General features: G+C 38.1%; 1 protein-coding gene across 5 annotated transcripts in view; it reads right to left on the bottom strand.

Annotated features, from left to right (window-relative positions):
* Positions 1-26541, bottom strand: part of LOC125235989 (AF4/FMR2 family member 3) — a 412908-nt gene that overhangs the window by 44762 nt on the left and 341605 nt on the right. The window lies entirely within an intron of this gene.

Genomic DNA, 26541 nt, shown 5'->3' with positions numbered 1-26541 from the left:
TAATCGTTTTGGGTAATAGTGTAGTTTCTCATCTCATAATTTGGTTTAGAAAATATAATTTGAGATCAAATCGTAATTTTGTCGTGCGTTATTGTGTCAGTCTTGTATTTTTTTTTGGATATTTTGTATTGGATCTAACCTTTAGCCAAATGTCACACAACAAAACTTGAGATAAGGTAAGCAGCGATGACGCCATCTATGTACTAAGCAAATTTTCGACGTTTGTGAACTACATAAACGAAACTAGGTACAGTGAGCTGCAAAAGTGCATGGCGAATGTATCAATGAATTCTTCCATAATTTCTCCATGCAATTTTGTAGCTTTTCATCAACTAATTCAATAAATTAACAAGCTCGTCCTAAGAAACAGTCTTATTTCCTTTTCCAATCTGACTTAACAAAATAATGACACATTTAAAAATCAAATCGTGGTTAGTCAGAAGCCGGCGGCACCCTCGCAAGGGGATTCGAGCAAGATCAACAGAGGCCCCAATATTGAAACACAGTTTATTGCACCCCCCAAGCGATGGCGTGAGAAAGAAACGCGACAACGGGCATCTTGTCTACGCAGCCAGAATAGCTGATCGATAGTTGAATTGACACTTATTTTAGTTACGCGATAAAAATCACCAGTGACCTATTTTACGTCAGTGACCGTGACACTTCGCCGTTTATTGCCAGTTTAACAAGGAAATATTGACGATGAGTAATAATGTTACTTAACAACGAAATAACGAAATTTTTTTTTTTTTGCAAAAATTGTGGCGTAGGCGAAATATTGACTGTCATGAGTCACATTTGTTTTCTTTCAACCCGTTAACGAAATAACGAAAGTAGTTTTTTTTGCTTACCCCTTTATGGGAAAAATTGTATGGTGTTGTATGTTGTAATTTTTGGAACAAGCTTTTATCGCCGAATGTACCTTTCTGTCAACAGTCATCTGCTGCTTTCCGAGGCGTTTCTAAAAACCCCTTACTCGATGGGGATGCGACGTTTCATACAGAGTTCCTATGACCACCTTTCTGCTCCATCAGATCAGCTTCATGATACCATAATATTGCATTGTCACGTGATTTACATTATGTGTGCAAAATTTCAAATCGATCAGAAACCGGGAAGTGGGTCAAATTTAGCTTCTAAATACGTTTTGACCCAAACTAACATACTAACAAGGCAAGTTAAATAGAAGCTTGTAAAATAGTCACAGAATTGTCATTGTCAAGTGTCAATGTCACTCTGGTGAAATAACCAATTGGTGTTGACAACTATACTTCGTTTCTTTTAAGATTAGAATTATCAGTCAAACGGGTAAACAAAGAAGCAGTGGTCGTAGACCTTCCTTCTTCGATTTCGGCCGATACCACTGATTTCTTGGAACTTATGTACATAGTATTATAAGTTATAAGTTCCAAGAAATCAACGTTTAGATAATTCTAATCTTAAAAGAAACGAAGTATAGTCGTATCATACATAAATACATTAATTGGATAAAAGGATAAGCAAGTACTTACAATAAGGCCTGATTTAGACGGCTTGCGAACTCGCATGCGATTTTAATTAGGTACATGGCGGGCTGTTGAGGTTACATACAATTTTGTACTGCCATTTTATTTATTTATTTATTTAAACTTTATTGCACAAAAGAACAACTTAATGTACAAAAGGCGAACTTAATGCCATGAGGCATTCTCTACCAGTCAACCTTTGGGCAAAGCAGAGAAGATTGTAGGCGGTGCATTAAGAGACCAATTTTGAAATATCAATCAAAACCATATAGACATATAATATATTAACGTACATACAATTACATACTATTTTTACATAAATAACGATAGGTTATATAATATATACTCATATATATAAATATAATATATATATATATATATATAAATATTACTAACCTGTCAGAAAGATAACATTCAATTCTACCTTAAACTGCCAGCAAAGATGTCGCGCACTGATTTTTTAAAAACGCCATCAAATACCGCAATGTAATAAAACTCGTACTCGTACCTATACGAGTTCTCGTATCGTCTAAATGGGCCCTAAGGCTAGTTCACACTACGTTAGCAGTTGTCTTAGTGGCAAGTATTTAAAATGTAGGGTTCACCGGCCAATTGTTTTCATAAAACGCGTGCCTTCGAACCTTGACGGCTCAGCCACGACATTGGTCTAAGCGCGACAGCGGTGAGCGGCAGCCATACGTGCGAATGAAAAGTCCCATCGCTGTGTCTCGCTCCAATGTATGGCCACCGCTCAACGCTGTCGCGCTTAGACCAATGTCGTGGCTGAGCCGTGACGTTGGCAGAATCATCGATGAGTTCAAAAATATTGATAATGTAGGGTGAAGGTTTATCTTCACATAAAAAAAATGAATTTCTGGCCTCTTTAGTGACCAGATATCTGACCGTCTTATTATAAAAAAAAATATACTAGCTTATGCCCGCGGCTTCGCTCGCGTTAGAAAGAGACAAAAAGTAGCCTATGTCACTCTCCATCCCTTCAACTATCTCCACTTAAAAAATTACGTCAATTCCTCACTCCGTTTTGCCGTCAAAGACGGACAAACAAACAGACACACACGCTTTCCCATTTATAATATTAGTATGGTTAATCTTGCACACAGTTTTCTTTTAAAATAGCTGCCAAGTTATCCTAGTCTAACTCTACAGGTCTGCAACTAATACAATTATTAGACTTCTTAGACTTATTCCCTAAGGACCTAAAGTTAGGTTCTCTGCTCTTAGTAATTAATATTTGATTGATCTTCGCTATTAAATAGCCGCTCTTCTCCGTGTGAATATCGCTTACGGAATAGATATTGCTTAACTTTATGTTTTGGCTCATATTTATGCAATAAATAACCAGTAAGATAAACCATGGTGGCCACGCACCAATTTATCCACTGTTGAAGCTAAACTACAACGACTTCAGAGGTTGGCCTGTATGGCGACCACGGGCTGCATGAGAACCACTCCAACCGCGGCCTTGGAAGCCATCCTAGGCCTGCCGCCGCTGCACCTCCACATACAACAAGAAGCGCTAGCTGCGGCGGTACGTCTAAAAAGTCCAATCTCTGGAGACCACCTAGGGTACCTCACACCGAAATCCTCTATGAGGCGATAGGTAAGGCACCGCTAATAGAGGCGGTAACCGATAAGATACCGAAGCAATTCGTCTTCGACAAGAAATACAAAATACAATTACACGAAGAACCCCGTGAAGGACTTAACCCAAGGGAGCTGAGAATCTTCACGGATGGATCAAAAACAAGGTCAGGCACTGGCTCTGGGGTATTCTCAGAGGACCTCAACATACACATCTCGACACCACTTGGTGCCCACAACACAGTCTTCCAGGCAGAATGTATGGGCATCATACTGGAAAATAAAATGTGCAAACTGCTACCTACTTTGTGAAGTCAACGTAGGTATGTCTCACACTACACTCTGTCAAAATGTTTACAAACATTTGAGTGAAAGCTGCTCTATTTAAAAAATACTATCATAAGGAACCCCTACACAGAGAAATTAAGAAAAAGAGTGACTCTTAAAGGCCGGCAACGCACCTTCAATCCTTCTGGTTTTTCGGATGTCCACGGGCGACAGTGATCGCTTACCATCAGGCGACTTATCTGTTAACAGTTAACACCGTCTTTTTGTTAAGAGTTCATACGCTTACCACTAACCTTGAGTAGCAAGTATGACCTCGGAAAACCACCTATGACAATGAGTAAAAAGGTCAAATGTGAAGGTCAGACACACTTCTTATGATACACTTACCCATATTGACCTTAAGTGGTTTACTTTTACCTAATTTATCTACGCTAAAGACCGCCGTAAACCTCGTAAATCGTTAAAAACTAAAACAAAGCGATTGGAAAATTAGAGACAGCGGCCCGCAACCTTCGGTTCAGGCAATAAATCACTCGAACATCAGTAAACAACCGGGCCCCGATGGACTTTCCCTATTACAAAATAGGAGGATATTTATAAGTTTTGCTATGGGTTGTAATATTGTTTGTAAACACGGTTAAAGAGTAAAAAAAATTGTATAAAAATTGTGACGTTTCCAATCAAAAGGGAAAAAATATAGTCAGTTGTTAATAAGGCACAATTTCCATAAGCTAATCAACTTTATCGACAATCAACAATCTGGTAGGTACCTTTTAGTTAAAAACGACACAATTAGTAATTATGCTGTTAGACATTAGAGTCGATCTAAAGTAAAATTATCTTCATCTAAACAATTTTACATGCAGAAAGGTTTTGTTTTATCAAAACGATAAAAAGTAAAAATAATGTGTTTCGTGTACCTAGTACATTTTAATTAGAGAAACTAAAGTGCGACAAAGTGCCGTAATCATGGCTTGAAAATTTTAAATTCCCTCAGTCAAAGGTCTTTTATGGCAGCGTTTAAAGTTACTAAAGCCGCGTCAAAAAAACAGCTAAAAGCGACGTGGCGACAAACTTCAGCCGAGCCAAAAAAAACTCCGACTGTAACCGCCTTTAGATTTTCAGTCGCTATTATATCATCCGGTATAGTCTTTAGTAATAATCCAACACGCCGTGTCTTCTAAAACTGAACCGTGTTGCCGCATACGCTAGCAATTTATAAATAATGGAGTGACAAGGACAAGCAAAAATTGATCGTCTCGGTCAGACGACGATTCTTGATAAAAACCGACATGAAACCACATAACAATGCTTTAAAGTTCCATTTGCAATATAAACATTGTTTGAAGAATATTTTCGCTAGACAACACAATAATTTAGTTTTCAAATCAAAGCCTTATCTAGCGTATTTAAGGTTACAGTTCAAATTGCAGCAAACATTTTAGAGAGATCGCAAAAGTCATCCCTAAGATTTTCATTTCCTGATCGAAATAACGGTGGCTTGTTAATGGATTTTCATAATTTTCTTTACGGCGATTTGAGAGAATAAAGTCTCGTTTCGCTTGGTGGTGGTTGCGACACTTGCGACTTTACTCGTGCGCGGTGGTGGTTGATAGGCGTCCTTGTGGGGGCGAGTCTTCTTTCATATCGGGGCTTAGGGAGAGTACTTGGAGAAGTGCATGCATATGGGATTGCTGCGCTGCGAGGAATCTGTGCACGATTTTACGAACCGCTTGTTGAGACGTTATGAGAAAATTTCACGTGTATTTTTATTAAATACGTACTTGTTGAGGTTTGGGAAGAAAATCTCTGATCCTGTTCTGACTTTTTTTTTGCAAATTGCGTTTTAATACGATCCAACTTATCTCACGAGTTAACCTTCTTCGCTCTAGTGATTCTTCCTCTAACACAAATCAAATCTCAAGAAGGCCCGCATAAGAGTTACGGGCGAGCAATCGTGCGAATGTTCGCGCGAACACTCGCCGCGGGAGCGGGTGGGCGGCGTGCGCGCTGCATACTAATGTGGACGGCCCCTACTACGAACCTCAGTAAAAATAATGTTCTACTTCCCAATGCTAACGGCTAAGCTACAGTCTTTGGCTTATCGGCGGAAAGTCGCCAATCTGTCGGTGTTTTACAGGTTGCACTTCGGGGAGAGTGCTCAAGAGCCACACGAGCTTATTCCACCGTCCCGATTCTACCATCGGACTCTTAGACGCACGGCCGGTTTTCATCCTTTCTTGGTAGATATTCAGCGAATTCGCACGAAGCGCTTTGCATCTTCTTTTCTTATGCGCACTGCCAAGGAATTCCTTGCCGGCGGCTATATTTCCGAGATCATATAATCCGGCGACCTTCAAATCAAGGGTGAACAGGCCTCTTCTGGGCGAGCTCACTCCATCGTAGGCCACGTCTTTGCCTTTGGCTAGTCTGTGGTCAAGAGTAAGCCCGTTCATTAAAATAATAAAAAAAAAAACAAAATTGGGAATTAGAACATTATTTTTACAATTCTACACCGTGTTTTTTTTTGTTTTCAGTTAAATTCGTCACGTAGCCAGGTTCATTATCAGGAACCAACCTGTACATCACCTTTTAGTTAAATGAGTGTCAAGTGATTGACGGCACATGTCAAAACAAATAAGATTAGGAATTGGTAAAGGTTGTCACACACGTGTTCAGTAATAATCTATATTTTTTTAATAACTCGATAACCGTAAGAGTTAAGACTTAAGACGCTAGTTTCTTAGAGAAATTAATTGTATTTGATCTAAAGAACCTTCCCTTAAAGTTAACGGAATTCAATAAAAACAGGGTGTATAGCGAAGACGATTAATCTACAAATATCTCAAAAACACAATAAATGTATTTTACGCACTATTTTACACCCGGATCAGTGTAGCTCCATAATCGTGGACCGATAGTTGGCCACCCCTCCCTCACACAAGATGTAGGTGCGCGTTTTATCACCGCTGCTAGGTAGCTATAAAAGTAAAACATCGAAGGCTGTGGTACACAAGGGGCATTATTAAATGGGCTATGGTGTATTGGACGAGAACACTTGGGTTATACCGGGTGCCCGGTAATTAATGGACAACCTTTTAACCACCAAGAGGGCACCTTATACAGGTCCAGAAAATCGACATTAAGGTTTAGTAAATGTCGCTTGGTTTTCGAGATTTTCACACTTTTTAAAATTTTAGGTAGTATTAATATTTTAAAAAGTGTGAAAATCTCGAAAACCAGGCGACTTTTACTAAACCTTAATGTCCATTTTCTGGACCAGTATAAGGTGCCCTCTTGGTGGTTAAAAGGTTGTCCATTAATTACCGGGCACCCTGTATAATACCGAATACGGGTTGGAGACTTCTCATACAATCTCTTCGGAGGTAGGTACATGTTCCTTCAACGAAAAATTAGAAAAGCTGTATTTATTACATGAAAAAAATCGCATTGAAGAAATTCGCATGAAGAAATCACCTGGAAATATTGTAAAAGTAACTATGAAATTATTAGTAATTGTATATTTAAAACTGTTGTACACAATAAAGTGATTACTAATACTACTTAGTAGTAGTAGTAGTAGTAAGTACTACTATGTAACTTGTTGCAAATTCTTATTGTTAGAGAGTATCATTTTGTACCTTTTGGCGTCGTCATTCTAGGTCCACGGAAACCCATGGCACACAAGTTTATTTTTTTAGGAATCGCGAAGCGTCACGTGTCACGTTGGCGTAACGGGTGACTCTACAGTTAGCTCTTACGGCCCAGCCACGACATTTTGGTCTATTTGTATAGCGCGGCAGCGGCGAGCAGGCATTGTTCCATACGTGCGAATGAAAAGTCCCATTTTTTGTGTCTCGCTTCAATGTATGGCGCCGAAAGCTGCAAGCTGCGATTAAAGACGGACAACTGTGGATTTCACTGAGTTCATTTGACACGCTAAGTTGACGACGTTTGCTTGATCTAAATATACCACAGCAGTGCTGTGAGTGCGATATAGCATCCTTCATATAATAAAATTACAGAACTTTCTTACAATGTCTAATAGGCCCATGTTTAATATCATCATCCTCCTCGCGTTATCCCGGCATTTGCCACGGCTCATGGGACCGCTTTGACAACTAATCCCAAGATTTATTGTAGGCACTAGTTTTTACGAAAGCGACTGCCATCTGACCTTCCAACCCGAAGGGGTAACTAGGCCTTATTGGAATTAGTCCGGTTTCCTCACGATGTTTTCCTTCACCGAAAAGCGACTGGCAAATATCAAATGACATTTCGCACATAAGTTCAGAAAAACTCATTGGTACGAGCCGGGTTCGAACCCGCGACCTCCGGATCGAAAGTCGCACGCTCTTACCGCCAGGCCACCAGCGCGTTTAATATACGTTAGTTAAATATGAAGTTGTGATGTAGTATGTATTTACCTATGTCAGTAGTACGTAAGCACTGCCTATATAATCGTGTACCTTGCCTAATATCGGTCAGAATAAATCATATATTCATCGAATGCCATCCGTATATTCATCGAAGCTGCCTATATAATCGTGTACCTTGCCTAATATCGGTCATAATAAATCATATATTCATCGAAGCTGTTGTTTCTCTAATGCCATCCGTACATGGCGACCCTGCCAGGATGTATGCTTAATCTTAGTTCCGATAATATATGTAAATGTTTTACAATGATTACCTAGTATTGCGAGCAGCCCCCAGTGCACCCCCCTCCTAGTAAGGAAACGATCTCCCGCTCAGCCTCCCCTTTCCTTTGTCCCGAGTCCCGACTGACGAAAAATGCGCAATAACCACTCATTATACCCATTGTGGACCACAATCTGTTTAATTAGTGACTTTTAAGCGCTAATGATGGACAAGGTAAGTTTGAGGTGATGATATTTGAGAGTCTTATGTCATTCAAAAGAGACGATGAAGATTTTAGATTGATGATCTGATAAAAGCCTGAATTTAGGTCTGGATTTCAGTTTCAGCTTCAACAACTTTGATGGTGGAGAGTAGGGATGTCACGAATGTCGCATGTGTCACATTCGCGAATGCGAATGCGAATATTCAGAATGCGAATGTGCGAATGCGAATGCGAATATCGCTGAATTTCATAAAAAACCAAAATAAAAACCAAGCAATCACCAACAACCCGCTAGGTAAAAAAATTAAAATGCTTACTATTGGTCAAAATGCCGAGTACGAACTTCACGCCGTACGAATTTGACCTATCTGCGCATGCGCGAGTCGACAGTCGACAAGTAGCAATTGGAGCGGCCGGCGCGGGCGAGGAACAAGCTGCGACTTGCACACATTCGCATTCGCAAAACATTTGCATCGTTTGAAGCGAATGCGAATGTCAATGCAAATGTTTAAAAGAATGCGAATGCGAATATTCGTAACATCCCTAGTTGAGAGTAACCGGTCCGATTATTAGATAGGTATATATAACTTTACTAGCTATTGCCCGCGGCTTCGCAAGCGTTAAATTCGAGAATTCGCTCCATTTTAAGGAAATGGGGTGTAAGAAAGAGATGTAGCCTATGTCACTCTCCATCCCTTCAACCATCTCCACTTAAAAGATCGCGTCAATTCGTCGTTCCGTTTTGCCGTGAAAGACGCACAAACAAACAGACACACTTTCCCATTTATAACATTAGTATGGATTATAGTGACTTACATAGATAACATTTACCCAGTGAAAGTAATATGGGTACTATCCCTATCTGTACCCTACTAAATTCTTGCTGGGATCGCTTGGCTTCAACTCTCTGGAAGTAAGGCGTAATTACAAATTTTTGACATATATGTGTAGTATATTGAGGGGAAAGAGTGACTGTCCTGATTTGGTGTCAAAACTTGTTAGGCTTTCGGTACCATTCGTCCCTAAGAACCAGCTCAGGCCGCGGTGCCCCAGTCTTTTAGCGGTACCTCTTGCGCGTACAGTCTCCTGTAGACACTCCGCAGTTCTCCGAGCCCTCAGGGACATTAATGCGTTCCTGACATCAGCTCCTGATTGCGATGTGTTTGATAGTAGATGGGTGAATGTGTGTCGTGATTGTTTGAGATACTGTGTGAGACGATGGATGAATGAAAATAAAATGTTGTGACTGTTCATCGTATTTTTTGACATGTATTGTATAAATCCTTTTTTTTTTTTTTGTTGAAACATTTCTTTCTATTCTTATTTTTTCCTTTTTTTTCCAATTGTATATTGTGTATTTGCATGAATTAATCATAATTAATACTGTAATTATTTTCCTAAGCATGTTTAAATTTGCCAGCGCTTTGGTGCAAACTGTAATGCTGTGTAAATTGTATATATTCATAAATAAATATCGCAGTTAAACCTAGACTTTGCTATAGGTAAAGATATCTAGACGTGAAATATTTTAACTCTCAATTTCCTTATCATCCTCATTTTAACACCACAACGATATTACGAGTACAGCGATAAAACTCCTCGATCCCTGTAGACATTACATCTCGATTGCGGTAAACATTCTTACTGCGCACAAAACGTAAGTAAACACACCTACGCGAAACGTGACAACCAGACCATAGGTTTATCTAAACGGGACTCCAGCTCGCAATAATATAAATCGGTACACCTTGCATCAATACTACAGCAGTTGTATTGCTATCGGTTGCAAACTACCATCTCAAAATAGCTCGTAGTACGTAGTATAAGGGGGTGGGGTGGGCGCCACCCCGCGCGTTGAGTATGCGGGTCGATAGGTGGCGCTACGCGATTAAATTGGCATATTGGGATGCGATTCAGTCGTGACGCGGGCGGAACACTATTTCCGTAACGCGCGGTATCTACGGTATTGTTCGATGAATTTGTTCGCCCGAAAAAATCGGTGCGATTTAGTCGGGTGAGAATATCGTCTAGACTTTGGATGCGACGACGGAAATGCCTCGTTACTGAATCTTGAGGTTTCCGAGCACCTCTTTACAACATTGTAAAGATTTTTAGATATAATTTAGTGCATTCTTGCGTAAAATATCACATACTTAAATAACACGTATGAACTTTAGGAACACGTCACTTTTATTTTTGTCTGGAATGGTAATAAATTACGATTCCATGTTTGAAATAGCCCGAATTAGCTGAATCAACAAACTGTCGGAAACATAACCACACATTTGAGTGAAAGCCTATAAAACTGTTTAAAAGAGAGGACTTGTAAAAAAAAAGACGAATGAAACGGTATTAAAATGATGAGATAGCCGGTCGATTCTGTTTTTAGATAGGAGGGATAGATGCTTCAATTTCCCGTCGTCTCGCAGTTGGCAATCGCAGCAAAAAGGAAGGAATCGTGTCAGTAGAAATCCCACTTCTCCGTAACTTTTTACTCCACCGCGGGGCTCGCCAACTATTTGGGCTCTGGATGCTGAGTTCAACACTTTTCGTTTATTGGAATATTGAGAGTTTTTATTACAGTTTTCATTCACATGGTTCCTCCGTTCTAATATATTACCTTACTAGCTTTTGCCCGCGGCTTCGCTCGCGTTAGAAAGAGACAAAAAGTAGCTTATGTCACTCTCCATCCCTTCAACTATCTCCACTTAAAGAACACGACAATTCGTCGCTCCGTTTTGCCGTGAAGGACGGACAAACCAACAGACACACACACTTTCCCATTTATAATATTATAATAGTATGGATGTATTTATGTAAGTAGAAATGCACAAGATTTTTTAACGAAAGCATTTTTAGCATTTTGTTTTTAGAGTCAGACTAAGCTAAGCTATTGTGATAGCGTAGGCCCGTAGGGCAACGGGCTTTCCACGCGTTGAATATTTAAACGTAATAATTTTAAAATCTAACGTAATAACTATAAGTAATTCACTTTAACTGGTTTATTCGGCATTGAGGAGAGCCTTGAAAGTTAGGTGGGCGGGAACTGTAAAATACCCAGGGGACAGTGGGGTAACACGGGCCACTGTGGATTTTACGACCCGGATATAAACTTAAGGTTCTGCTATACATTAATTAACGTGAGCCTGTTTAAACATTATACAAATAGAACATTTGTAAGTTTAATTACGAAATAATGGATTCACTCGATTTACTTTATTAAGAATTTTGGAAATGTTGATTTCCAGGGGGATATTTTTTAAGGTTTAATATTGTTTTGGTAAATTTTTTGATCAACGTAATTCAGGCTCCATTCATAATTATAAAATCTACGAAGTGAGGTAAATTGCTCACTAAACTTTTCACGTTTTTCTATCATGCAGGAGAAATACGTAATTTCTGCAAAACAAAATATTTCGTCTAAATTTCAAATACAAAGCATTTAGTAACGTGTACGAGTATTTTCAACTGAAATGAAATATGTATAACTACAATATACATTACACACATGTATATTTATAAGACTACGAGACAGTCTAGACAGCGTCAGTAGCAAATATAATGGAGAAGCGCTTTGTAGTAATAATTTACTTACCTACTCTTCATTTTGCACTTTAACCGTTTTCACAGACTTTCAAGTACTCGTAATAACACAGAAAGTAAGATACAGCGTTCAATTAACTTTAATAAAATGATAACAAACTCCAAAATTTTATATCCAAAGGCTTACTTTTAAGTTGACACGAAATTAAAAAGTTAAAAGATAAAGGCGAATTTGTTATTTAATAAAAGTACCACTTGTTCCGTGCAAGTGGCCCTTAGTGGCACGAGATCAACAGGGCAATTCGTAAATCAACATCAGAATGATATCCGAAAGATTACAATCAGTCATCGTGCGTTTCGCTCGCGCCCTTAGAGCGGTTTCCCCAAGAAAGACAGAAAGAAATCGGATGACGATAATCGAATTTAGTGCTAAAATTACAATAGAAATATTGGGTTGGTAAGAAAGTAATGAGCGAATCATAACCAATATTGTAATTTTTATTTAATTTATTATTTTAATCATTTATAAAAAATATAATGGCCTTCGTTATCTACTACTTGTCTCCATCGTTCTGGTAAAGAATGAATAGCATCGGCGAAGAAGTTCTTAGGTTTAGATTCAAAAAACTCAGCTATGTACTGTCGTAGATGGGCTTGATCATCGAACTTTTTTTCATTCAAGCGATCTGAACAATGCGTAATCCGTAGGTGCCAAGTCTGGAGAGTACGGTGGATGAGGTATCACTTTCCAACCTAGCTCCAATAGCTTTAGCCGAGTCACTTTTGCAATGTGTGGGCGAGCATTGTCGTGTAAGAAAAAAACTTTAGCATGCTGTGGACGATTCTGACAGATTTTTTGGTTTAAATTTTCAAGCTGATTACAGTATACTGATGCGGTAACAGTCATTCCACTTGGTAGGAGTTCCCAGTGAATAATACCATGAATATCCCACCAAACGGACAGCATAACTTTTTTCGGGTGAGGCTCTGTTTTTGGTGCCTCTATTCCTTTTTCGTTTGGAGCTAGCCACTGACGTTTGCGTGTGTGATTTATATATAAGACCCATTTTTCATCTCCAGTGATAAGATGGTCCAACCAGTTGAATGTGCGGCGAAAAGACAGAAGTTGTATGCAGATATCGGCACGGCGGTTTAGTTGATCTCTATCAAGTTCGTGCGGTATCCAAACACTGTATTTGTAGTTTTTCCCAACTCGTGTAAATGTGTTTCTATGGTGACATGAGAGCAGCCTAACTCGGTAGCAAGAGTACGACTCGTTAGCCTCGGTTCTCCTTCAATTAAGGTTTTTAATTTGGCTACATCAATCTTCATTGGTCGACCAGACTTAGGTTGATCTGATAATGAAAAGTCGCCACTACGAAACCGCTGGAACCATCATTTCGCCGTGGCCTCAGACACAACTTCAGGAGCAACACGCTGACTGCTTCGGCGGCTGAATGGCCAGACTGAAATTCATATAGTAAGCAATGCCTTACATGCACTTTTAATTCGTCCATTTTCTTCCTTATATTAGCTCGGCGACAGCTAGTGAATAACTGACGAGAAACTGTGCGACTCGCCCTTTATATACTTTCGACCATAGAAGATTCTAGAACTCTCTCAAAAATTTTATGTGGAATTCAATCGATCGCTCATTACTTTCTTACCAACCCAATAGTTCTACGGCTACTGCGGATCATATTTTCACTGTTTAGGATCGGATTCGGATCGACCAAAAAGAGTTTAAGAAAGTGGCAACTGCGTAGTGTCGTCCGGTTTTCTCACGCATATTGATTTGAAAGGGATGACACCACAATGTCTACAATGTTGCTACTTTTTAATTTCTACTCTTTTTGGTCCGACTGTACAGCTACGGAAAAGCAAGATATCCAGATGACATCCTTCAGATATCCCAATGATTATTATCAGTGTAAGTTAGAATTGGGCTGTTCAGGGTCTACGGTGCGAGCGAGAGCGGGTAAATAATTTATGTAGATTATAACTTCGGGTGGAGTGGAGAGTAGGCTTGTGTAAGACATGTACTAATAGTACAAAAGACACGATTCCCTGCACTGTACTAGACCGAACTACTCCTAAATGATTCTGCTCTCTAGTACATTCAGTACACTCGCACACGCGCAACAGAATAGGAGCGAAGAGCCGAGGAGTGACAATGTCAGCAAAGCGATCCGTGTGATCCGACCTCAACCGAACTAGGACCGACTGACTCGGACCGAGAGCGCGCGAAAACGGCCGATCAGCTCTCAGCTAGTACGAGCGAGCGTTACTGTACGCCATATAAAATAAATAAAATAAATAAATATCATAGGACATTCTTATACAGATTGACTGAGGCCCACAGTAAGCTCAAGAAGGCTTGTGTTGTGGGTACTCAGACAACGATATATATAATATATAAATACTTTTATACATAGAACACATCCATGACTCAGGAACAAATAACTGTGCTCATCACACAAATAAATGCCCTTACCGGGATTCGAACCCGGGACCGCGGCTTAGCAGGCAGGGTCACTACCGACTGTGCCAGACCGGTCGCCATATGCACAATTTGTCCCTCCCTCTCTCGGTGTACTACTGTACTAAATGTCCTAAAATAACGAACTGGTACACTTCAGAGATCGTACTAGATGGGAGCAATCTTTTCAGTGAACGAGCAGGCACAACTCTAGTGGAGAGTGAACCCGTGTGTTTGGTACAAACTGCTCTCGAAACAAAGCCGTGACGTAATAGGAATTAGCGAGGGAAGAGTCGATATGGCCGCTTTGATTAGGTTACAGCCTGAAGTGTTTTGTAAATTTCCGATTTATTTGCATTTCTAATTTTCAAAATGGTAATACCATTGTTTGTTATTAACCATGTTTTATTCTACCTGACCAAACACTCAACTTTAACGACGACGATTTATATTATTTGACTGCTAAAATGCGGGTTTTAAAAATGCGGAAAGTGGACCATGAAACATTAATTGGACACTACACTGTATGTAGGTATGTGGGCATAATTTTATTGTGTCGTTATTTCTATTGTGACCCACTTTGTGGCGGAAAAGTTTCAATAGCAACGACCAAATTAAAATTTTTGGCAGTATTTAAGGATTCTGCACACACAATAAATATATCAAGCTACTTGCAAATAGCTGCAGCAAAAGCGCAATATATAAAAATATGAGTAAAAATTGTATACAAATGATATCTTTGCGATTTGCTGTCTGTAATCATTTGTACATGTTTGTAAATATTTCCCAAGAAAGAAATTAACAGGCTGTTTGTAACATCTCAACAGGCACGCTCGTTTCTACAACTTACAGCCAATGTCGCGGGCCAAACAAAAAGTTCCCTCGACACTTCAACTCATCACGGCGATTAATAACGCCTAACAACTCTGCCCTCCGATCCTTAGCCTCAATAGCTTTTGTTACTTGATTTCGATTAATTAGATGCTATAAAAAACAATCTACAGGCGTCTGTTTTTTTCTTCGTTGAATATCTTTTACAGATAAGTACTATTAACTACGTTAACCTAATCAATATCACAACAACCTTCAATAAAGCATATTTTAAGTATGTGTTATGTTTCATTTCGTCAATTATATGTCAAAGTCCTGAATAAAGTGCCGGGATCTATCGATTGGAATAGGATCAAAGTGTTCGTGTATTCACATTACGTTTATTTTTGGCACTTGGAATTAACTGTACGAGCATTTGATTGAAATTGTTGGAGACGTTTTTCTTCGGACGGAACGAGTACCTTCATTCTCCGAAATTTTAACTTTGTCGGCAGCACGTGTATCAGCTACTGTAATAAACTGAAGAAACTCGTAGTACCTTACATTTTAAAACGTGTCTATCGTTATCAAATAAAATTTCGGTAAAAAATAAATTTTTAATTTATACGAGTTAAAACAGTCTTTTTTTCATTACATTACCTACATAATGTATGTTTAAACTCAATAACTTATTCTGCATAAACTACTTACATCCTAAATTCGTAAATAACTGCTGAACGGGTCATGTTATCAATATCTCACTGGCCGGCCGAGGAACAACGCTTTCCTCTAATTCCCTAAACTACTAGTTGACTAGACTACTAAAGTAAGGGAGCAGCAATCTGTCTAACAGGCATCCAATGGAGCATCCAAGAATTGTGGCCCGTTTCAGATTCCTGCGCAGTTAACGTAACTCACATTGAAAGGGGAGCAATGCTGGGAGATATCGAAGGTGCACCGTCAGAACACCATCGATATCTGTCCGATCTTGTACACTTGCATTATTAGCGATTTGCTTCAATTTGAAGTGACGAACACCACAGATTTCTGTGGAGAAATTCTGTTAATTGCTGTTGCAGTGTTGGTCCACAAAATATATGTTACGATGCACATTTATAAATCTTTCAGCATACGGAAAAATGTGACACAATGAACTGTGGTATAGTATGAATTTTTTGAAACGAACGTTTCTAAACAAAGGCATTGTTCCTTTTGTGTTGAACAAGAGCTTCTGTTTTACGCCGCGCTAAGACAACAAGAAGCAACTGTATCCTGATAATTGTAAGGTTCAAATCTGTGCAGCAGCAAATTTGAGATAGATTGTTTTGGATATGTGAAGCGATAGACCACACCGGTATAGTTGCAAGTACACAGCGCTTCTAATACTTTGATACTTGGTGGTGGTGGTGTACCATACACTAAAGAAAAAGCGACCAAACCCACTGGCCCACTGGTGGTACATCGAAAAGGCGAACAAATTTTCTCAAAATGGCAAAGCTTGGCTGCTCTTGCAAACGCGAGTACAACTCGCACTTGGCCGGTTTTTTCAAATCTGGTGTCATTTTGACAAATATTGTCCTAGAGCTACGATCAATCGCCAACAAAACTGCTACTAAACCAACAGCAGCGGGGAATGAGGGCGCATACCGGTATAATCCGGTTTGGGGCGGATATTGGTAAACAACCACAAATGAAATCCGCCACTGGTCGGGGATGCTAAACTATTTTGGGGGTAGCCCCGGGTGAGGTAACAGGCTTTTGAAGAACGTTTATAACAGTTTCTTATACTTAAAATAAAACATTTTATGCAGTGCACGAAATAAAGCACCACATAATTAGAAGAAAAACATGGACAGTAGTTATGTTTAAACATAATTTCTATTTAATAAGTCAAAGAGAAAGATATAAAGTAAATGAATTGACCGTGACGTCACTCCTCAGTATTTCATAGTAATTCCATATTAGCAAATCGTTTTGACAGTTCTTAAAAAGGAGCTGATTTGACTAGTAGGAAACTAGCCTATTTACTTGGAAATTGCAATATATAATTAAAAACATAAGTGAGTGAATTTTAACACATATCAAGTTAAGAATATGGGCCAAGATGTCAAAAACTGAGGTTGACAAGTTTCAAGCCTGTGTCGAGAGATGGCAGTCTATGCACTGTGACTACACATTTTAGTTTTTTTTTGGATATGGCTTTTTTTATGACAGTAATTGTCTTATATAGTCGACTTTGTATAATATACATAGGATCTGCATTGATTGGACAATGCAGTAGGTATAACAATAGAGTAACAGTTGCGAAACACTGCACTTTCCGCCCGGAGTGCCCGATTTCCCCTCAGTTTTCCGGGCACCGTCTTTATTGGAAATATCGCTCCTCTAGTTACGACTTGCATTTCAATGAGCCATTATAGATCTCGCACACTGTAATAAAATCAATGATTTCAATTCATAGGATACTCTATTCCTTAATTCCTTATTATTATAATTTGCATCAGCCGATTTAGAATCCCGGTACGGATAATTTTCTCCTTTCCTCTTTTTAACCCCCGACGCAAAAACGATGGGGTGTTATAAGTTTGACGTGTATGTCTGTCTGTCTGTGTGTGTGTCTGTATGTGGCATCGTAGCTCCCGAACGGATGAACCGATTTAAATTTAGTTTTTTTTGTCTGAAAGCTGAGTTAGTCGGGAGTGTTCTTAGCCATGTCTCAGGAAAATCGGTCCACTACGTCGCGGTCGGGGGTTTTTAAATAAATTATTTTAAATAAATTATGCTGATACGCAATAATGTGTTATCCCACATGAATTTTGCAATAACATGTCAACTTTAATCGTCAAATTTTTGAGTTGACATCTAATTGCAAAATGCAAATGAGATGACACATTATTGCGTATCAGCATCCTTTTGAAAATTTTAATTTTGTTGTTAGGTTATTCATGTTTCAAGCCATCCTAGTATAAGTACCTATTTATTTCGCTTAGTTTTTAGCTAGGACGATATGTGTAAGATATCTCCTAATAATTTTAAATTGAAATGAAAAGAATTATAATAGTTATTTGTTATACAAGGGGGCAAAGTTGTATTTTAACGCCGAGTGTGGAATTAAAAAACGAGCAAGTGAAAGGATTCTACAGTTGAACCACGAGCGAAACGAGTGGTTCGAGAATAGAATCCTGAACTTGCGAGTTTTTTAACACACGAGAAGTAAAATACATTTGCACCCGTGTGTAACACAAAACTTTTCCCCTCACTATAGCGAGGAAACTACAACGCAAAAAATGCGTTTATCACTGCTTCCAGTAGTTCCACAGGTGGCAAATCATCTTTATTACTAGATTCACCTACTTTTATCAATTTTAAAGCAGTGAATTTGACTTTATTCAAGGTCAAATTACTTTACCCAATAGTGGATAAAATGCGTTTTTACCCGCTGGTATTAAAGGACAAAACATGTGTTTCCGAGCTAGTGAGGGGAAAAATATAATACTTTTCTTTATTGCTAATCAACTTGCAATTTATAGACGTTAATAAGTTAAATAATAATTAACTTGCAAACAAAAGCTTAATTATATTCTCTTTGACAGGCTTTTCGCCACCCACGCGTCAAATTTAAAATTAAATGTCTTAATATAAACATTATGCAATATCATTATGGAAGTCCGCATGTAAATTAACTAAGTACCTAATAATAGCTGTGTTGTATCAAAGACATATGTAACTCCGTATAGACGGATAAAGTCTAAGAAAAAAACGTACCTCAAAGCCCTAGAGAAAAAGGTACGGTGGCCTGATGGCGTTACACCTTTGGGGAACGCTCGGCTAGATGGCGCTAATATTAATATTTGACATTTTAACACATGAAATAAAACTATGGAAACGGATTAAATCGCGTATAATGAATTTAAAATTCATCCCGACGTTTCGAACTCTTTACAGCGTTCGTGGTCAACGGGTGACTGAGGAAAAAATTACAATGTGCAAAAGCTACCCACATACAAGAAATATTAACGAATCATGACCACAAATAATATAGATTTCTAAGGCTTTCTAGGGATTTATTAGTGTGATGAGCACAGATATTTGTTCCTGAGTCATGGATGTTTTCTATGTATATAAGTATTTATATATTATATATATCGTTGTCTGAGTACCCACAGTACAAGCCTTCTTGAGCTAACCGTGGGCCTCAGTCAATCTGTGTAAGAATGTCCTATAATATTTATTATTTATTTAAGGCAGGTTCACACACTATTAATAAAGCTAGTTATACAATATTCAAAAAATTTACATAATATTTATTTAAATTTTCTGTAGATTAATTGGTTAATTATTTTTTAACATAGTAATGGTAATTTTTTTAAATATTGTATAACTAGCTTTATTAATAGTGTGTGAACCTGCCTTAGAAATCTATATTATTTGTGGTCATGGTTCGTTAATATTTCTTGTATGTGGGTAGCTTTTGCACATTGTAATTTTTTCCTCAGTCACCCGTTGACCACGAACGCTGTAAAGAGTTCGAAACGTCGGGATGAATTTTAAATTCATTATACGCGATTTAATCCGTTTCCATAGTTTTATTTCATGAGTAACTATCGCGGTAACCGAAGACAGTATTATTTTAACACATATCATGATAACAATATAGGCCAAGTTGTCAAAACTGAGGTTCAAAAGGTTTAAGCCTGTGTCGAGAGATGGCAGTGGGCGTGATTACACATTTTTACTAAGGCCTGATTCGTAACGGATTTGTCAAATTCAGAGTGCTTTTTCTTGTATAATTTCTAGCTTACTTTATATATACATTACACCATTCAAATTGCCAGATTCACAAAATTATTATGTTAGAATCATGTTTAAAAGCAATTCTCAACTAACTAGATAGATAAAATTAAAGTGATCGCTGAAAATAATTCGGCGACAAATTGCTGTCAAAAACTTGATTCCTGTTGACGAAACTTGCATTTAAATCATTTTCAACACTACCAGGCAACCAACATTATACCTTATCTGAAAGGCAATTTCTTTACGATTCCTATGAAACAATGATAATGTAGATGAGTCTCCAAATATCCACTTTACTAGGAATTCAGTCGATGCAGTGTCCGTTACTAAGCATTTAAAGCAAAGTAACCACTTTTCGATAAAAAATCTACAACAAAAACTGCTGAACGAAGCTGTTCGCAGATTTTATTTAATAATATGATCTTTCAACTTTATTCTGACAATAGCTGGATATCATCCACCACAGCTATGAAGCCAGCAGCCTGCTAAAGCCAACGCTCTTCAAATCGGGTAAAAAACTTAATTTAACGAAGTCTCATAGTATTCACCTATTAACCGGAATAGGATGGAGTGTCTAAGAAATTCATTCATTTAAATGACACCAACCATAAGCCACCAAAATATTTAAAAAAAGATAGTCCTTGATAGGACTAAAACTAAGAATGTGTCGAAAAACACTGTCGGATGTACGATGGAGGGCATACAACAAAACTTACAACATGAGCGAGGAGAAATGGAGAATGATGAATTTACTAATAAATAATAAATTTTAAATACATTTTAAACACATTATAGAAAAACATACTTTGATTCGGCCGGCTCTGGTACCGTTAAAACAGTTTTGAATTTGACAAATCCGTTACGAGTCAGGCCTTATGACAGTAACTATCTATAATATTCGATCCTCTTTGGTTGTATAATACAGCCTTATTTACGAGAACAATTTAAATTCCTAAATCGACCTAAAATTGAAAAAAGCATAAAAGTGAAGCATTTTCTCTAGAAATTTAAACACAATAGAATTTTCTTCGGATCAGAGCAAAGGCATCCGGCTTAGGAAACAATAGGTAGAGTTCGCTTTAAATCTGTTATAGCCATAACCAGCGTGGATACATTGACTTACATTTTACTTCGTAAGGACGGGCTCTATGGTTTCTAAGTAATCTAAGTATGGCAAGCCAACGAGCCAAGTGTGTTGGTTAACGCAACTAGTAGCGCGTGTGAAGCGAAGTCACCAACCAACCGCGTTGTAGCTGTCCACTAAGGCGCACCGAACGAGATTTCAATAAAATTTATATGAACGGACCTGTCCTTACTTTTGATATCTATACGTCGATAACACCGGGTGTACTGCTGGCGGCAGGTCGCCAAACAGAACTATTGGCCTGCAAGAATATTGTGCAAACCGGTGATGTTCCTTTGCAAGCAATTATCATTATAAACAAAATACAAGAGATGCAAGGCTTTAATGTGCTCTTACATGAAACTCCAATTCGACGACAAACAAGACAGGACATGCACTTAAGAAAATCAATTGTTAACTTCAACATATTCGTTCCCATAAAAGCTATGGTAAAGTAAACCCTAACAATGGCAATGGCAAGGTTATTTATTATTTATTAAACTTCATAACGATTACTAACTTAAAACCTACAAACATAATGTGAACACTGCTTGAAAAGCCCATCAATTTCCAACCTCAAAATCGCGCATTCATAATCTCGTGTAAAAGCACCTCTTCGCGCCATTGATTTATGTATCACCAGCGAGCTCGATACAGAACTCATACATACGGGCACAGGACCGCTACCACAGATATTGTTAAACCACTGTCTCAATTTGAACAATGCCAAGACACTCTTCCAAACAATATTTTAGAAAAAAAGCGCTGGTGGACTAGCGGTAAGAGCGTGCTACTTTCAATCCGGAGGTCACATGTTCGGTCCCCGTCTCGTACCAATGAGTTTTTCGGAACATATGTGCGAAATGTCATTTGATATTTGCCTGTCGCTTTTCGGTGAAGGAAAACGTCGTGACGAAACCAGACTAATCCCAATAAGGCCTAATAGTTCGGGTTGGAAGGTCAGATGGCAGTCGCTTTCGTAAAACTAGTGCCTACGCCAAAATCTTGGGATTAGTTGTCAAAGCGGACCCCAGGCTCCCGTGAGCCGCGGCGAATAACGCAACGAGAACTTCAAAAACTTGGTAGAGGTAAGGGGGAACCCCATCGACGAACGGCGTTTACGATTCGGGCGTAAAACTTGAAAACTGTAATAGGATCTGTTGTATATTGAAACTAGTAATTAATTAATAAACTATATTTATTCAATTTATGCGCGTTACATGACAACTGTGTATAAAAAACAATTGCGTTCGATGACAGTTTGACATCGTTCTGGAAAGTCTAGAACCATAGACCCAAGAGAAGAGTTCCGTTTCTCACACTCTCCTCCACTTATTTTAGTAAATTAACTAGTTAAACCAAATTAACAATTCCTCCTACTCAAACTAAACTAACATAAATCTTCTAACTCATTAGAACAGCTTAACATCTGATTTATGTGACGTTTCCACTTAAACCCTTCTACATCTACCACATAGGTAGTTCCTGGTATTGACTCCTCTATAACAAGCCCTTGAACCCACGGCCTGCTGTCCTTCCTGTAGTCTTTAACCATTACTTTCTGACCTATTACAAAGCTGATATCCCTTCTCCCTTGGTCCCTTTTTTCCACTCTCTCCTGCACCACTTCTGACAGAGGAGGAGGGCGCAATAAACTAAATCTATTTCTTACTTCTCGGTTTAACATTAGGCGAGCAGGTGATATTCCTGTAGTGCGTTGTGGTGTACTTCTATAGTCAAACATAAACAGATTGATAGAAGATCGTAAATCTAGTCCACTCTCTTTAATTTTAGTAATAGCGGACTTAAAAGTTTCCACAAATCGTTCAGCTGCACCGTTCGTCGCTGGATGATACGGCGGTGAAAATGTATGCTTAATGTTGCCATTACTACAAAAGTCTTTAAAATTCTGACTGGTGAATGTAGGACCATTGTCTGTCACCAAATGAACTGGATATCCAAAACGAGAAAATACACTTTCAAATACCTCTATTGTACGCGAGCTAGTAATATTAGTCATTTCATATATCTCTGGCCATTTAGAATAACTGTCTACTATGACCAGAAACATTTTATTATAAAATGGGCCCAGGAAATCAGCATGAATTCTGTACCACACTGAAGGGGGAACAGGCCACGGTTTCTGTGTTTTCGAAGGCGTTTTACTATTTTGCAAACAAGTTATACATTTTTTGGGAATGTTTTCTATTTCTGAGTCAAGGTTCGGCCACCAAAAATATGAGCGTGCGATTTCTTTCATTCTAATGATTCCAAAATGACTTTTATGCAATTCAACCAAAACCGATTCTCGAACAGTGTGAGGTATTAATATTCGATATCCCCAAAATAAGCAACCTCTGTCCATAGTTAACTCATTCCTTCTGCTATAAAATGGTAACACTTCTTTATCTAAGTTTTTCTTTTCTGGCCAGCCATCTGTCAAATACCTTATTAATTTGGACAAAACAACATCTTTTTTTGATTCTGTTTGAATTGTTTTCCAATCTAAGGTTTTCATGTTGGAATCGTTAGTATAACTCAACACACTATAACTAGCGTTCACAAATACAGGATGAATATTTATATCATCATTTATATTATCCTTTTGTTCAGACACGGACCTTGATAGAAAATCAGCTGGATTAATACTGGTTTTTATATGCCTTATTTTATAATTAAATGCAGATAAAAAAATTGCATAATGTTGCAATCGTTTGGCAGCCATTTTTGGAATACTTTTAGTTGGGCCAAAAATTCTTGTCAGAGCTGCATTGTCAGTTTCAAGCTCAAAGAAACGACCATAAACATAATTGTAAAATTTGGTGATTCCAAAAATCACTGCCATTGCTTCTTTGTCTATTGTACAATACTTTCTTTCAACATCATTTAATTTTTTACTAGCATATGCAATCGGTTTTACAACACCCTGTTCATCTCTATTGGATAATACTACTGCGAGCCCGGTATCTGAAGCATCACAAGTCAAGATCAGTGGCAAATTAGGATCATAATGTCTAAGATTATCTGCAGAAGCTAATTTTCTTTTTATTTTCGTAAATGCTTCATCACAGTCTGTTGTCCAGATAAATTTGTTTTTTTTAGTACATTCATATAAAGGTGCTAGCGTTGTAGCCATGTCTTGTAAAAATCGAGAGTAGTAGTTTATTTTACCCAAGAATGATCTGAGCATGGTCAGGTTTTTTGGTGCATTAGCATTTAACAATGGTTCAATATTAGACTGAATCACACTGATACCATTCTTGTTTACACGGTACCCAAATACATCTAGATGAGTAGTAAAAAACTTACACTTTTGTGATTTTAATTTGAATTCACAATCATGCAACTTTTTTAAGACTTGACACAATGTTTCATAAGTGTCTTGCAACGAATCACCCTTTATGTAAATGTTATCGATAAACACTACAGTATTAGGAATATTAGCTAATGTTTTTTTCATTAAACGTTGGAAAGCCCCAGGGCCGGAACTTACCCCGAAGGGCAAGTAATTATATTTGTATGTTCCTGATTCTGTTACTATAGTTGTACAATCTTTACTATCCTCACTAAGTGGAGCCTGCAAATATGCCTCTTTTAAGTCCAGTTCACAGTAATATTCGCCATTCTTTAAAGAATTTAAAATATCATCAACATGAGGCAAAGGGAAGTGATCAATTTCCATACAAGGATTCACAGTTAATTTATAGTCACCACAGAGCCTGACCGAGCCATCAGGTTTTATGATAGGTACTACTGGAGTACCCCACTCACTATGTTCGACTGCTGTAATTCTACCATTTCCTACCAATCTAGTAATTTCATCATTTACCTTTTCACGCAGTGCATAGGGTACTCGCCTGGCTGGTAGACACCTGGGTTGAGCATTAGGCTTCAGTTTTAAATTGATCACCTCGCCCTTGAAATTCCCCCATCCAGGTTCAAATATTTCTGCAAACCGGTCTCTTATTAATTGTTCTGCATCTGAAACATTTTGAAACATGTAAGTTTCCTTATCAATATTGTCAGCCCATTTTGGAGGCCACAATTTAAATGCGTACAGCCAGTCCCTACCAATGACTCTGGGCAAGTCATCATTCACAATAAATACACTTAATTTATTAGTGATATTATTACAACTTACTGTTATATTTGTAACAATTCCTATTGGTTTAGATATACTTTGATCAAAATTTTTAAACAATGTTTTACTTTCTTGTATCTCAAAACTACCCAGATATTTATTTCTATCACTAATTGACATCACTGTCACCTCAGACCCCGTGTCAATTTGGAATGGTAAGTTATGACTGTTTACATTTAGAGTTAAGTATTCTGGTGGTATCCTACTTACACTGTTAACGGTATATGTTGTATACCCTTCATACAAATTGTGCTCTGGTGTTTCCACCCGTTCACCGTCCTCATTTCCTGATGTAGTGGTTTCTATTACATTAACTTGTTTTGATCTTTTGGGACACATTCTGAATATGTGTCCTTGAACTCCACATTCTGAACAAAATTTATTTTTTAGAGTACACTCTGCTTTAATGTGATTATGTTTTCCACAACAGTAACATTGTCCTCCAAGTTTATTGCTATTATCCATTTTCCTTGGTTTGTAAGTTGGCTTTGCTTTCTCTCGGTTATAAAACATTTCAGTCACACATTCAGAGCTACCTGTGTGGAGCAAAGCGGCTTCAACCGTTCTTCCTAATTCGATGCATTTATCCAAGGTCATTTCAGGCGGACTTTTCATTAATTCGAACTTGATCAGTTTTGATGACACACCTTCCATGAACTTTTCTTTAATTTGATCTTCGGCATCTTTAAAATTGCATTTTCCAGCCAGCTTTCTCAGCTCGAGGGCATAATCCTGAATTTTTTCCTTTGGCAACTGATTTCTTTTCCGAAATTCGGCTCTTTCCAGTGTTGTTGATAAAGTCTTGACATATTTGTCTTGAAGTCTCTTTACTAGTTCTTTATAAGTTAAATCCTTTGGTTGTTTTGGTGAACATAAATAAGTCAGTGTTTCGAACACTTTGGCCGTTAATTTGGTAATTAATAAAGGCACTTTTTTTTCTTCAGTTATATCATTAACTAAGATAAAACATTCGAACTGTTGTTCAAACACCTCCCACTTTTCTCCGTCAAATGGTTTTAATTCGCCTAACGCGGTCATTGTTAAGGTATGCACTTTTTGTTGTTTTTTTCCTTTATTTTTGAAGTGATCACTCAATAATTTCCGTAATTGATCCACTGTAGAGTCTTCACTGAAGTCTAACCTCTCATCCACTAAAATTTCAATCAATTCGTTTTTCTTACATTTATAGATGAAACTTATATTTCCGTTTTTTACTTGTTGTATTCTATTGCGGATTTCCTCAGGAGGTTCATCACCCATTAGCTCTGCGTCTAGATAATCGGAATCTGACATCAAATTCTTGCGATGAGATTTTAATAGTCTTCATGTGTCGTCCGCCATTATTGCCAAATTAACACTAACACTTTATTACACTGATAATTTTACTTTTAT

The sequence above is a fragment of the Leguminivora glycinivorella genome, chromosome 18, assembly GCF_023078275.1.
Source record: "Leguminivora glycinivorella isolate SPB_JAAS2020 chromosome 18, LegGlyc_1.1, whole genome shotgun sequence".
In the NCBI taxonomy this organism is placed as follows: domain Eukaryota; kingdom Metazoa; phylum Arthropoda; class Insecta; order Lepidoptera; family Tortricidae; genus Leguminivora; species Leguminivora glycinivorella.
The sequence above is the reverse complement of the archived record's forward strand: the minus strand, read 5'-3'. Positions and strand labels throughout refer to the sequence as shown.